The sequence below is a fragment of the Aplidium turbinatum genome, chromosome 6, assembly GCF_918807975.1.
Source record: "Aplidium turbinatum chromosome 6, kaAplTurb1.1, whole genome shotgun sequence".
Lineage (NCBI taxonomy): Eukaryota > Metazoa > Chordata > Ascidiacea > Aplousobranchia > Polyclinidae > Aplidium > Aplidium turbinatum.
The window spans coordinates 7,440,727-7,450,511 of NC_137477.1; positions in this window are offsets into that span (position 1 = coordinate 7,440,727).

The window sequence follows — 9,785 nt, forward strand, 5'->3', positions numbered from 1 at the left end:
AAATTTTTAAAAATTACTTTGAATTTGGTGCATTCTGAAAGCATTTTCAACAAACATGTGGGTATAAATATTCCTGTAAAATGGTGCTGTCCGGTGGCATAGCAAAAGGATGAGATCATGTTTTCTAGTGCATTTTTCGGTAATAAAGCTAAGTCTCTATGTTTTCTTGTTGCTAATTCCTGGCTGAGATATTTGAATGTTTGGTATTGGCAAAACTCGCTCTTTTAATGCAGTTTCGTTTAAAATTAGGCAAACTTTGTTTTAGAGACAACATTCTACCACACCCTTAAACACACAATGTTTACAATTAAATAACACAAGAAAATTGAGTATAAAACTGAAAAGTCAGCGAACAGAGCTAATTAACATAATTTTTTCCAGGGGTGCCAACATTTTTGCAGGGCGGGCTTCGCCCCCCCTGCGCCCCCCCTAGTTACGGGCCTGAGAATCATATGTATCGCAAGGTCTCAAATAAACGTTTAATAATAATAACTACTTAAAAAAAATGCAATCTTGTTTACAATAGAAAAAAATCTTAGTCTTAGTGTCAAAAACAAATTAAAACAAGTTAGAATGGAAAAAAACAAGCCCGAGTTTTAATTTGTCATTTGACAATTTTAAACTGATTGTCCTGCTTTGGTATCATGCACGCTATAACGTCCGCATTTTTTCGCTTCTACCTTTTTCTGGACCTCTGCTATGTTTGCCATATATTGTTTTTTTCGTTGTGATGGTCAGAAATAAAAACAAACTGAACTGAACTGAGTTCAGAGCCACTATACTATATATGCTGAGTTATCTGGCCCAAAAACACCCTTTCTTACAGGACCCAAATGAACACTTTTTGCGGAACACCCGCATACTTTCTACTTTATGACGCCATACTGCAATATCGACAGCTTACAAGCTATAATGTTTTATTTGCAAAAAAGCGGAAGAACTTACATCAACATTACAGCGCTAAAACGTTATTTTGTGCCTATTGCATCAAAATACAGTGGGCTATACCGCAATTACAAATGCAACACAATAGACAACTGTAAGTAGGCAATAGCAAAAGGTTCAGTTCGGTTGTTTTCATTTTTGACTATCACAGCAAAAACAATACACGTCAACATAGCAAAGGTCGAGAAAAGGGTAAAAGCGACAAAAAGCAAACGTTAAAACGTGCTTGAAATTGAAATAATTTATGAAGTTGAAAATAATTGGCACGGTCGCAACTTGCAACACCTTTAAAAAAATTTAAGACAAAAAGGAAAATAAAAAAAGTTATAAACAATAATAGGAGCAACAACATATATTCAGGCAATAGCCTTATTAGCCCATAGGCTATAGCTTTAGTTGATATTTAATCATTCATTCGGCTGTTCCCATTACTTTAGCGTGCCATCAAGTGTCTTGTAAATGCGGCTGAATCAACGCTGCTTTAAATGTCCTTCCGCTCGGCCACGCAGCTCACTAAATTTATTTCTAGTCGATAACATTTATGTGTGAATTTCTACTTTTCAGATACGTCAATGACGAAAAACACATGACGATATTTATTGAACATCGGTATAGTAGCCTATTATTTTGCCAGAGAAAATATGATTCTTTACTTTTGCCGGAAAACATTGTGTAAATTTATCCGTTTATTACCGTTTTTCCATCTTTAGAGAGAGAGAGAGAGAAACCTTTTATTTTGTCTGTTGCGAGAAAAGTATACGGTACAAAATATAGACAATGCAAATAAAATAGCACCATAACTAGAATCTACAACAGACAGGAAGCAGCGAAAGACTATATTAGTCATCGAGTCAGCTGCTTCCCGTGTTTTTAATGTGACAAATGTCAAACATCGGCATTACGTTGAAACCAAGATATGCGTTAAAATAGGATAAGCTTAAGTTCCGTAAAAAATGAAAACAAAAAGTTGTTTACTGCTGCGACAGTCAAGTGAATTGCTGTGATTTTATTCAAATATCAAAAAATATCATGCCCTACAAAAGTAGTAAGTTATGAGAAAAAAAAAAAAAAAAAAAAACTATGCATAAACAACAACTTCTAACTGCTAGCATAAAAGACAAAACAGAAACACTAAAAGTAGGCCTAATCATAGTATATAACTTTAAACCTTAACAAAATTAGTCAGTTTATAGGCCGACTTGAATACAGTTAATAAGATGACAGCCGTTAATAAACAGTACTTAGCACTAGTTCGTGAGTAGTAAACCTAGGTCTACGTAGTATCAACAACGTTCAATCCGAAAAATTTGCGATAACACTCGTCAATGTTGTGGCAATAAAAACAGTCACAGACAAAGTTTTTTCATATAATAAATTTTACATTTTTTTGTGAAAGTTTTTACACTCGTAGCCCCTACTACTTCAGAAGGTAAATCATTCCATATTTTTGGGCCTAAGAATTTCAAACTGCCTTGGCCTTTTCTTGAGCTGACACTACGTAAGTGAAAGTTATTTTTTTGAGAAGCTCTAGTGCCATGGCAATGTACTTCAGTAATTTCCTTAAAGTAAGGTTCAAAATAGCTTGGCAATAGCATATTTTTAAATTTAAAGACAAATTTAGAAATTTCTAATTGATGCAAGTTAGTGATGGGAAGTATGTCGAGATCTTGGTACAGTAGTGAAAGTTTTGCTCTTCTGTTGCTAAAGGTTATTGTGCGAATGATTCGATTTTGCATTGTCGAAATTTTCTTGAGCAGTTTTTGTGTGCTTGAACCCCAACATAAAATGCCATATTGTATTATTGATCGTGCAAGAGCATAATACAGTGTTAACATGCTTTGTTTGTTTGTGTAGTTTCTAATTTTATAAAATATTCCAGATATTTTTGCCAATCTCCCAGATAGATCTTCAATGTGATAATTCCAACTCAGTTTGTCATCAAGAAATATGCCAAGATATTTGATGTTGTTTGTTTTTTGAATTTTTGTGTTGTTTAAGACTACATTTAGTTTTGAAGTTGACCCTCCTTTTCGTTCAAGTAACATGTAAAATGTCTTGGAGTAGTTGATACATAATTTGTTTGCATTGAACCAATCAGTGATACGCTGCATCTCAATTTCAGTGTTTTGCTGCAATTGCAAAATAGATGTTGCTGAAGTAAAAAAAACAGTGTCATCAGCAAATAGCTGAGAATCGAAAGTTGTTATAAGAGGCAAATCATTTATGTAAAGCAGAAAAAGCAATGGTCCAAGTATAGATCCTTGAGGAACACCACATGTGATATTTTCATGCTTTGATTTGAAGCCATCAGCAGAAACATATTGTTGGCGGTTGTGTAAGTAAGATTTTATAAGGCCTCCCATTAAACCTCTCAGGCCATAAAACTCCAGCTTTTTTAGAAGTATTTGGTGGTTAACGGTGTCAAACGCTTTTGCTAAATCAAGAAATAACAGGTAAACGTAATGATTTTTTTCTTTGAGTTCAATTAGTCTTTCATGAAGATTACTTAATGCTAACGTTGTAGAATGACCTTCCCTAAATCCAAATTGTTGATCATTAATCACGTTGAATTTGTCAAGAAAGCTCATCAAGCGTTTGTAAATAATTTTTTCTAAAAGTTTGCTGATATTTGAAAGCAAGGAAATAGGACGGTAATTAGTTGGATCTGCTTTTGCCTTTTTCTTGAAAATAGGAATAACTTTTGCAATTTTTAGAGCGTCAGGAAATATTCCTTGTTTCAAGCATGCATTAAAAAGTTTAGTTAAATGAGGTGCAATAATACTTTTTGATAACTTTAACATTCGAGAAGAGATGTCATCTGGTCCATCCGATTTTTTAACATCTAGTTTGTTTATTAGGCATTCGACTTCATTTTCATCAGTTTCATATACCGCACATGTTTGTTTTAAAGCAGGCCCCATGAATGAATCAAAGTTTGACTTTTGCTTTAAGTGTGAAGTTAATTTTTCGCCAATATGTGTAAAGTGGTAGTTAAGTTGGTTGCATATTTGTTCTTGTTTTTTGTATGAAATGTTTTCTGCAATAAGTTCATTGGGAAGAGTATTCGTTTTAGCTTTCTTTTTTTGAAGAAGTTCATTGATAGATTTCCATGTTTTTGATGAGTTGTGTCTCGATTCATTGAAGCGTTGTTTGAAGTAGTTTTGTTTTGAGATTTGCTTAATGTGAGTTAATTTGTTTCTATATTTCTTGTAAAAAGATACTTTTTCAGGACAATTTTTTTTGTAGCAAAGTTTGAATAATTTATTTTGGTGTTTGATTGAAACCAGAATTCCTTTTGTGATCCATGGCTTGTTGTACAATCCAGACTTTTTCCTACTGAGTTTTTTTAATGGGAAATGAGAGTTGATTAGTGTTTGCAAAATAAGTATCAATTTATTAGTGCTGTCGTTAATATTTTTATAGCTTGTGGTTAATTTTAGGTTTTCAAGTTGATCTGAAAGTTCACTCAAAAAAGCATCAATTTTATTTTCTTCAATTTTTCTTGTCAAATACGGACGTTTTTTCATTTTGCGTGGTACAGTTTTGATTAATAAAAATGTTGGTAAGTGATCAGATATATCATAAGTCAATACATTAGTTTGTGCACTTTCACTGTTATTAGTATAAATGTGATCAAGTAATGTTGACGAACTTTCGGTAATTCTGGTAGGCACATTAATCAAGTTTGAGCATCCCAAAGCAGTTACAGCTTGCAAATAAGAAGAAATTTTGGATTCTTTATTAGATTTGGCTAAATCAATGTTGAAATCACCCAAAACGAAGAAGTCACAACGTTCTTTTTGAATCATGTGTAAAGTATCACTGAATTTATCCAAGAAAACTTCATAATTTCTGTAAGATGGATGTCTGTATACAACGCCTATAATAATTTTTTTAGAATTGGTATGAGACAGCTCTATCCACATGTTTTCACAGTCTTCGATTATAAATTGTAGATCTTGTCTTTCAGAGTAAATGATTGAGTTATGAAGGTACATTCCAACGCCACCAGCAGTGGTTGGAGAATCAGCTTGTATGAATTTGTATTCAGCAATATTAACTAATGGATTTTCCATTTTTAATTTTGTTTCCGTTATGCACATTATATTAGGTTTAAAATCCAACTGAGTCATTAATTCTTCTAATTTAAATTTGTTTTTTATTAAGCTAACCATGTTGAAGTGAAATATTGAGAATTTTTTTTTTGATCCATGCTTTAGTTTTGTACGTATTTCAGCAACGTCTGCATACTCAGAGGTGGTGACGATGGTTTTCTTTGACGTGTTTTCAGTGGCAAAATTTGCAGGCGTAGTAAATGTGTTCTGGTCATGAGAATATGTTTTGTTACTAGAGAGGGAGTTTTTTGAGTAAGAATTTACGTAGTCAGCAGACATTGCAAGAAAGAAAATGTTTCCAATAGACAAACAAACAACCAATGATATAGGATACAAAAGATAACGGAATGATTGTACAACAAAACAAATAAGTGAATAAACCACCAACACCTGCATTTATATCTTATAATCAATATAACAGAACTGAGAAATTACTTAGGCTATGGGTGACAAAAGAGACAATTTAATGCAAGAACTTGCAATTAATTAAGACTAAATAGAACGTACAGCAAATCAAGTCGAAGTAGTGTGAGAAAAAACTTAGAAACAAAATCACTATTAATACGTCATAATAAACAAGTTTAACAAGGAAGTTAAAACATCAGCCTTCTACCGTACGTACCAAGTTAGTGTTATTTAAGTAGAAATTTACAATAAAAAGTTAGTGGTGAACTACAAACTATTGGCCAACAAAAGAAAATTAAAGAAAAGGCAGAGTTGTAACATACAGTAGGCCGACAATGAAAAAGTCCAGATTTAATCCTTTAGAAAATTGATTTGGTAGGTCATAAACAACCTTTTTCTGAGTCAATGGTTACAGCACCAAACCTGGACAGGGTTTTCTCTTGTTCTGGGTGAGAATGAAGGTTGACAACGGTTAGTTAAAATATAAAGACGTCCGAAAAGATTTCTTGTTACTTTTCTTCAAAGTTCAATTAACTCTGAGCAATCCAACTCAGAAAATGCAACTAACAGAATGGCTGCCAAATTCACTGATAGCTTCTAGCTTGCCTAAATCAAGGTTTCTTTATAGTGACCTCTTTCTACGAGTTCTTTTTCAATTTCGAAAGTTTTGCTACTGAAATGATCACAATTAAATACCTTTCTTATTTTGTCCGAATTTAGTTATTCTCCAGGTCTTAGTTTTTCTTGAGTCCAATTTATATATTTAGACCTGGAGAGCAAAATCTTTGCTGTTTACTTTATAAAAGCGCGGGAAAAACTGAAATGTTTTCCTTTCTCTGTCCATTTCCAAAATCCAGATTTCCTGGTTCTTGGACCTTGAATGAATTGGGGAAGGCGAAGCTGGGTTACAAGGATTGTAGAAGCGAAGCTCAGATTAAAGGAAGTGGCTACAGTTACGGCGCCGTAAATACAGCCGTGAGCCGTTCCATGCCTTTTTTTTAATCTTTACGTCGCTTTTACTGCGCATGCGCGCTGGTGCATATTTTTTCTTCCTCGAAACAACAAATGAAAAAATGTGCATATATAACTTCTAAATTCAACCGCTTTTGCGAAGTGAATCTGTGGCGCGTGCGATCTTTGTCTGGCTGTACTCCCAAGGATATGAGTTCGATACCACCAAGAGGTGTTTTTTTTTTAAACTAAATTCGAACCCGACGTCAATCATCAATCATTTTATTTTTCGTCATTAACGCATCCGGGACAAAGAAGATACTAACTACAAAAATCGATATAAACCTACCAGCACGTTAACGAACGGGAAAAGGTGATAAAACCTTGAAAGGTTTAAAATGTGCCTGAATGAACAATTATGTAGTAGGCTATATATCAGTAGTTAGCACGGCCACAAAACCTTAAAAACAAATAGCAAAAAATAAAACAAAAACAGAGAGAAGCATACATATAATAATGAATGACAGCCTAATGAAAAGTGACTCAATCGTTAGGCTACGCATTTTTGTGGCCGTTCAGTTTAGTTTGTTTTTAGTTCTGACCATCACAAAAAGGTAGAAGCGACAAAACGCGGACGTTATAGCGTGCACGATAGCAAAGCTGGACAATCAGTTTAAAATATGGCACGGTCGTAACACCTAAAAATTTTATGAATTTAGAATTTTTTTTTACTCATATTAATTGTTAAAGAAAAAAATTCACTAGCCTTTTTTTTTTCTTAATTTATTAAAATTTTATTAAAGGTGTTGCGACCGTGCCATATTTTAAACTGATTGTCCTGCTTTGGTATCATGTACGCTAGCCTACAACGTCCGCGTTTTGTCGCTTCTACCTTACTCTGCTATGTTTGTCATATATTGTTTTTTGTTGTGATGGTCAGAACTGAAAACAAACTAAACTGAACGGCCACAAAAATGCGTAGCCTAACGAGTAACGATTGAGTCAACTTCGGGTTCAAATTTAGTTTAAAAAATGAAACACCTCTTGGTGGTATGGAACTCATATCCTTGGGAGTAAGAGCCAGACAAACACCGCACGCGCCACAGATTCACTTGGCAAAAGCGGTTGAATTTAGAAGTTATATATCCACTGTTTTTGGATGCAACCTAGTTCGTACCCTGAACAGTTCGTACCCTCAGTTCGTACCCTGAAAAGATCGAGAGAAAACATTAAAAAAAGCGGAAGTCGCTGATCGCAATTTCCGCAAACATTTTAAAATTTTCCCCTTGAAAAGATCGAGGGAAAGATAGCACAAAGCTGAAGTCGCTGATCGCAGTTTCCGCTAACCCTAACCGTAACCCTATCCTAACGCTAACCCTCGCTCATCGCAGTTTCCGCAAACATTTTTCCTCAGTTTCCGCTAACCCTAACCATAGACTAATTTATGCTCTAACCCTAACCTTCGCTGATCGCGGATGCAACCTAGTTCGTACCTTGAACAGTTCGTACCCTGAAAAGATCGAGAGAAAAAATTAAAAAAAGCGGAAGTCGCTGATCGCAGCTTCCGCAAGCATTTTAAAATTTTCCCCCTGAAAAGATCGAAAGAAAGATAGCACAAAGCCGAAATCGCTGATCGCAGTTTCCGCAAACATTTTTCCGCAGTTTCCGCTAACCCTAACCATAGACTAATATGCTCTAACCTTAACTGATCGCAGTTTCCGCAAACATTTTCCCGTAGTTTCCGCTTACCCTAACTCTAGTCTCTTACCATAGAGTAATCTATGCTCTAACCCTCGCTGATTGCAGTTTCCGCTTGTAACCCTAACTCTAACAATCGAGTAATCTATGCTCTCTAACCCTCGCTGATCGCAGTTTCCGCAAACATTTTTCTGCAGTTTCCGCTAACCTTTACCCTAACCATAGAGTAATCTATGCTCTAACCCTAACCCTATTTTTCGCAGCAGACAAAATAAAAGGTTTCTCTCTCTCTCTCCTCGCTGATCGCAGTTCCCGCAAATATTTTTCCGCAGTTTCATTTTTCCGCAGTTTCCACTAACCCTAACCCTCGAGTTTGTTTGCGTAAACTCCAATCAGCGAGTTCGGCTTTGTGCCATTAAACTGCGATCAGCGACTTCGGCTTTTTTAATTTTTTCTGTCGATCTTTTCAGGGTACGAACTGAGGGTACGAACTGTTCAGGGTACGAACTAGGTTGCACCCGCTGATCGCAGTTTCCGCAAACATTTTTCCGTAGTTTCCGCTAACCCTTACCCTAACTCTAAGTCTCTAACCATAGAGTAATCTATGCTCTAACCCTAATCCTCGCTGATTGCAGTTTCCGCAAACATTGTTTCGCAATTTCCGCTAACTGCAGTTTCCGCTAACCTTTACCTTAACCATAGAGTAATCTATGCTCTAACCCTAACCCTCGCTGATCGCAGTTTCCGCAAACATTTTTTCGTAGTTTCGCAGTTTTCGTTAACTGCAGTTCCCAGTAACCTTTACCCTAACCATAGAGTAATCTATGCTCTAACCCTCGCTGATCGCAGTTTCCGCAAATATTTTTTTGCTGTTTCTTTTTTCCGCAGTTTCCGCTAACCCTAACCCTCGAATTTGTTTGCGGAAGCTCCGATCAGTGAGTTCGGCTTTGTGCTATTAAACTGCGATCAGCAACTTCGGCTTTTTTAATTTTTTCTCTCGATCTTTTCAGGGTACGAACTGAGGGTACAAACTAGGTTGCACCCCTTTTTTTCATTTGTTCTTTCGAGGAAGAAGAAAAAATACGCACCAGCGCGCATGCGCAGTAAAAGCGACGTAAAGATTAAAAAAAAGGCATGGAACGGCTGTATTTACGGCGCCGTAAATGTAGCCACTTCCCAGATTAAAAGTTACATTGTTCTAGATTCCAGAATAGTTTTTGATAACTCATATTATAAATTAGGTTTTGATGCCAACGAAGTGTTATCCAGAATGCCAAGCTAATTGAAGCTAGATACATACGAATTGAGCTTGCTAGCAAGGTTTATTACTCTGAGGATAAAGATTCTCACAAACGAATCTATGTAGGATATAATATCTACCTATGTTATGTAGAAAATAAATAAATATTTATGACATCGTACAGATAGACTAGCCTACTGTACTATAGTGCAAAAAAATAAAATAAACTATTGCACCAAGGATGTAAAGTTAGAGTTTTTTTTAATTTTCTGGAGTTTGAGAATTTCTCTGGGTAATTTTCCGTTTGTCATAAGAGGATGTGACAAGTTAGTTTGGTGGCTATAAAAAGTTATATAGGCTACATTCTTTAAAAAATGGTTTCATCAATGTCAAGTTTACTTTTAGGCAGTGTTTTTTCGCAGGCAATATTG